Source organism: Podarcis erhardii (genome assembly GCF_964252035.2).
Source record: "Podarcis erhardii genome assembly, chromosome: 8".
Classification (NCBI taxonomy): domain Eukaryota; kingdom Metazoa; phylum Chordata; class Lepidosauria; order Squamata; family Lacertidae; genus Podarcis; species Podarcis erhardii.
This window is the reverse complement of record NC_138499.1, coordinates 36,964,250-36,970,249: the sequence shown is the minus strand read 5'-3', so window position 1 is coordinate 36,970,249 and position 6,000 is coordinate 36,964,250. Positions and strand designations below refer to the sequence as shown.

General features: G+C 40.1%; 1 protein-coding gene across 1 annotated transcript in view; it reads left to right on the top strand.

Moving 5' to 3' along the window:
• Window positions 1-3,150: 3,150 nt before the first annotated feature.
• The window catches only part of CLVS1 (clavesin 1), a 73,234-nt gene continuing 70,384 nt past the window's right edge, over window positions 3,151-6,000 (top strand). The window contains exon 1 of the mRNA XM_081874622.1: window positions 3,151-3,438. The gene's annotated coding sequence lies outside the window, so the exon portion shown is untranslated. The remainder of the gene's footprint in view (window positions 3,439-6,000) is intronic.

The following is a 6,000-nucleotide window of genomic DNA, read 5'->3' as shown; positions in this document are numbered from 1 at the left end:
TTTTTCTTTAACCAGGCCTTTGACTGATTAACATTCTATGTCCTTTTAAATGTGTTTGTGTGTGTATTGATTTGCTTTTGGTCTTCCTTTTGTTATGCATTTTGTGTGATCATGTTGTATTTTTATGTTGTGAACTGCCTTGTGATCTTTGGATGAAGGACGCTATACAAATTTAATCAATAATAATGATAACAATAATAAAGCATACTTTAATAAACCAAGAAGAGCAAGGGAACATATTGTTGGCCAAATACCTTGTCCACACCATTGGGCTACACCAGCAGAAACTGATGCCACCATTTTGTAGCAGACATTGTGCTGGATACCTCACTGAAGGCTGCAGTGAATGTGGATGTGGCCTAATGTCAGCTGTGGAGGTGAGTGACTATTCCTTTAAAGTGCATTCAAAATAAATTTAAAAATAAAGTGCATTCAAAATTTCATACAGGGCTTCTGAAGAGACCCAAACTACATTCCCCAGACAAAACAAAAATGTTGGATGGTTAGATGGTTACTTGGTGATGCAATGGAAGCCGAGAAGTTTGCCTTCTTTGACACCCTCACTGCCACAATTATGTGCTCTCACTTGTGTTTGGTTGGCTCTGCAGTGTCTTTCACCAACTGCACATTTGCTATTGTCCAGCCTGCTTCATCTTGAGTAAAAATGGAAGAATAAGGTCCTCTGCTTTTAAATTTAATCAGTGCATCCTCACATTAACATGTATTTTTCCCATTATACGAAAGACTATTTTTTTCAATAATGAAAAACAGGTAGGGATTTGGAACTGTAAAAGGTGGCTGAAAGTCTTACTTCTTTGAAGAAGAATCAGTTATTGATTCCTAAACACTTGTGAGTGTCCTTATAAATCTAACCCTTCAAAGGAGTTAATTGGAAAGGAAATTATTCCAAGTGACAACTGTACATTAGGGAAGAAGAATTCTCTAGTTAATTAATAGCATGCAGTCATTAGTTTCAGATTCTCACTGCTCATCATTTGTGAACAAACACTGAAAGATACAGGAGGATGGTAGATTGGTATTTATTGCTGTAGTTTTCGCTCTGCACACACACACTTAACTCTGTTGCAGATCTCCTTTTAAAACTGCCCGAGCATCACTTCAGTAAAGGAAAAGAAAGACTGGGAGTATCTGTTGGTTTCACAGTACAATGCTGGATACCCTGCTTCACCAGGCTGATCACAGGGCACTCAGAGAGAACACAGAGAAGAGTTGGTGAGGGTGTAGCTTGGATAGAGGGAGGTGGGCTATTTGGAGAAGTCTTGGGGCTGCATTCAACCTGTGAGCTAGAAGTGCCCTATCCCTGATCTAAAGGGATGTATGATATAGTGGGGTGTATCATATAGTGTGTAATACTAACTTTTTGCAAGTTTCTGAGTTGCTGCTTTGTATCTTCTGTGTATGCTCATGGAATAGGGTGGTGTCTGCCATGTGGATATTTTAAAGACGTTGTGAGTTTCTAATGCCTCATCCATGCTGTGAAAAAGCCACATGAGAGCAGAATTTGACATATAACGTCAGTATTAAGAAAATCAATAAAATTAGTAGTATAGTTACCATTGTAAGTTAAAGTCAAATATACTTTCTTTCACATGACATCAGTGGCTTTGAAGTTGCCCAATGAAATGATACGTAATAAGAAATAAACATTGCATTGACTTTTAATTTATATATTAAATTATATCAATTTATATTTCAGATCAGGATGAGTCTGTTCAAGATGGTTGTGTAGGCCTGAGTTACTTGGAGTAGTTAAGGGTTGTTCAGGATTTGGAAATTTTAAAAATTTATTTCCGTAAATGGAGTACTTCCGTATATACACATGGTGTATACTTATGAAGCCCACTCATATCTTCATATATAGCAAGGATAATATGGATCAATGGAAGGAGTATATGGGAGGGTGGAAAAGGAAAGGATAGTTGTGTCATGTGAGACTTGCTGTTATTGTTGTTTATTGTTTCAAGTATAGTAACACCCCTTGCATTGGAGATTAGGGACAAAAATGAACAAATAAACTCTTCCATTGGTGTGGTCAGTCATGCAAAGTGTCATCGTAGATGTTTTAAATTGTTTAAAAATATTTTTTATTGATAATTGTAATATTTATTGCAAACTGCCTAGAGATTTTATTATAATCAAGTAGTATATACATTTTGTAGTAGTATATACATTTTGTTCTGAAGAAGCTCTATGGCAGAAGTTATCTCATGATCTTCTCTCCTGGGTATTAGCTGAAGTGTAGGCACCTGGCAAGGCTGCAACTAACTGTTGGGCTTATTTGTAGAATGAAGGAAAGGGCACCCACAAAGACCCCTTGATTACCTTGAAAGCAAGGCAAACACAACAAAACCCTTGCACCCTGGGCACAAGAATTTAGCTGAAATGTTCTCTCCTTTAATAATTTCCAAATGCAATTTGTTCTCTCAATAACTGGTGGAGAATATTAAAACACACACACACACACAAAGAAGAGAAAATGATGACACAGCACTACTCCCCAGCAATGAAAAGCAGACCCAAGGCTCTTTGTAGCTTGCAAGCTCCATGTATGTCTCAAAACCTCAGGATTCCATCTATTTGCATCTGTGCATAGCACAGATCAGAAAACACTTAACAGGCAGCAGCTCCCCAGTCCATATGTGCACAGAAATTATAACTAGAAGGCCTCTAAGTCCCTGCTGACCGAAAAACAGGGAAGATGTTCAATGAAGATTTTATGTTCCATCAACAGTGCTTAATAGTGACAACATCTTAAGCTGCTGGTGCGGAGTGGCAGTCATCTCTTACAGCTCCTCTGCAGGCTGCCATTCTTTATTTCCCTCCTTTCTTTTTACATTCAAGGTTTAGGAGGTGTGTGTGCCGTTTCTTGCATGAAAACACAGGAAAACAAAGGTGGGTTTTCGATTGCCGTTTCCACTCCCCCCACACAGCCACCGCTTTAACTACAAACACCTGGAAATGGTGGGTTTTTCAGGAGCTCTGCCCCGGGCGATGCATCAGGTGGCTTACCGCCCCGCCCCCCTTAGGGAGCCTGTTTTTGATTTGGTCACATATTGAAATCTGCAGTCAACGCTTCGTGAAGAACATTCGTGGAAGCATCTGTCACAAAAGGGGTCTCTGCGTCTATGTGAGTTCACATTGTGCTCTCTCCTTACAATACTGGGTTGAACGAAGAAGGTCTTTAGGACCCAGGGGGACGGCAGGCCACTGCGTGGAGAAGGCGCACACGCGCGCATGCTACCCAAAAATGCATCGCCCCGTGGAGCCGGAGCTCACTCATTCACAGTTCTTTGGAGAGAGATTCTAGGCTGAGGCGGACACTCAGAAACCTTCTCACCCACCCATCTTGGAGGCAAGGGTTCCTGCAAACAACCTCACCCAAGGCGGGGCTTCGTTTTTCCTTACGGCTCTCTAAAGGTATTTGGGACGATCTTTCTTGTGTCTGCGGTAGCTTCTGTTTTCTCCCTTCTTTTTTGTTGCAATACCATGGCTGCGGCGTTTCAGCACTATCCTGCGTGGACAGCGCTCGCCTGCAACCCATCTGCGCTTAACGTCCCTTCCCCCCATCCATCTTTCTTCCCTGCCTTTCGGCTACCCTTTTCTGCTTTTTAAACCCCCCCCCCCCGCAAAAAAAAAAAAAAATCTGCGTAAACTGAGCATCCCGCAATTCTCAAGGGATCAACTGAAAAACAGGGTTGGAGGGAATGAAGAATCCTTATCGGCCGCCCTGCCACCCCCAAACCTCAGAGAAGGCACAAGTTGAGGAGGGGAAGTTCAGGTGAAGGTTACCCGTTTAGAGAAGGGAAAGCAAAGCCTGAGAGAGTTGCGAGGGGTAGGATAGCGCGGTGCCTCCCCGGGGTAGTTGCAGATATGCCGCTTGCTCCTAAGCAAATCGTCGTCTGCTTCCTTCAGGCATATTAAAACAGAAGCTGAAGGATGTACTGGGGAAATCAAACAGGGTCAATAGAATTTCCTTCTCTGCGAGAAAGCATCCCTATTAATATGGGACAGGGAGGAGGGAGAGTGAATCACTTCCACCCATTCCTCTCTGTAGCATTTACTGCAGAAAGTAAGGAAGTGCTTCCATCATCTATCTATCTTCGAAGCAAATGGAAGGATTTTAACATACACACCCATTCCCAACACATCTAAGTGTTATATTGGCGTTTTCACAAGCAATTTCTGCTGCTGAAAATATTTTCTAATGGCCTCTGCCAGTGGCTCGATATATCACTGGGAATGGGGGCAGTTGGGGGGGGTGTAGAGAAAATATTATTAAAGTTAAAGAACAGATGGCTGTTCTTTGTTCATAAGTAGACAGTGATTGGTTTATATTTGGAAGGAAAGGGCAGATCAGAGAGAGATTTCCTGGGCTTTCATGGTCTAATCAGATGATAACACAGATTTTTCTGGTCTGGTACATTAAAAGTTAGTGCAGTGCCAACAAGTAAAATGACGTTATATAACAGCATGATGTCATGCACCACACAGCAAAGGTATGACTTTTCTCTTTCAGCTGGTAGTAGGTTGTTTATCATTTTGAAAATCTTTTGCTGACTTGCTTGCAAAGGCCTAAGTCACAGTTTAGTAAGTTTTTTTTTAAAAAGAAAAGAAAGAAATTAGTCATTTTAGACAGTTTTGTTTATAATCCTCCCAGTTTTGTTGACTCATCCCTGCTCTAAAAAACACAGATAATTTATAGGAACCAGAGCTTTCAAAGGAATGATAAAGCTCTCTGCTACTCTCAAACAGGCATTATGATGGTTGGATGTGTGATCACAAAACATTGTTTTCACTTTTCAAAGAGTCTTTGTTCTCCAGCCTTCACTTATTTGCAGTGCTCATCTATGTACTCTAATTAAGTATTGTGTTCAGTAACTAGAAAGTGCAGAATTAGGCCTGCAGATCAGTGGTTCACCCAATGATACATATTCAGGAAAATTCCAAATGTAATTTGAAGTTATGTCCTTAATACAGAAAGGTTTGTTTGCTTTGTTGATAAGTAGTTTATCCCCTATCCCCATCACAAAGAAACAAAATAGTACAATTTTTTCTTTAAAGCACTTAATGAAAGTAAGTTATCCTGAAATCAGTAGTCATTACTTCCATGTAAATAAAGACCATGTCAGCCACTGCAGAGTCTTTATTTTGTGTATGCAATTGTTAATTTTTCAGAAGACACATGCATACTATGGAAAAGAAGAGACAACTGAGGAACTGAGGGTGAAATCATAGCATTTGCTTGGTAGTTCTTGAAATTTACTGGTAAATGTTAGACATGGCTGTATTGCAAAATTCATTTGAGAGATTTTGAGTTGTACCTTGGTAAATACCACATGTGCAGGTTAAGGATGGACATGACGATGATCTTTGATTGTTGGCCTAGAGATTTACCAGTAAATGTTAGAAATGTTTGCATCATGGCTTGTTTCAGACATTTACCACTAAGCAATTCACTAGTTAAGTATGGAAACAGGTGCAAAATTTGTGTTTTGCTCTGCGTGTGTTAGAATTTTCTGGCTTTTCTCTCTAGTATTTGTAGTATTTGTAGTCTCTTAACATTTACCACAGGCAATAACACACATAATTGTAGTGCATATTCCTTTGCAAAGTAATTATGGATGCTTTTTGTCCTGCATACTTCATACAATTCAAATTAAAAGAGCTTAAAAGTAATTTATTAACATAATGCCCCCACTGCTGGAACTATATACTGTAATACTGAGTCATCCTACAGTACCGTCTGGTTTTCCTTCGTACCCACACACATCCTTTCTGGCAACGTCCTGTTGAACAACCACACTTGCAAGTGCTTGGCTGGCACTACTCAGTGATGAAATTTCATTATATTAATTGGAGTCACCTGAACTTACAATAGTTATGGGTCATCATATTTCTCATATGAGAAATTCTAAATGAGGACACAGTACCCTAACAAATGGATATGCATGCTGTACCCCATGTACAGGGCATGTACGT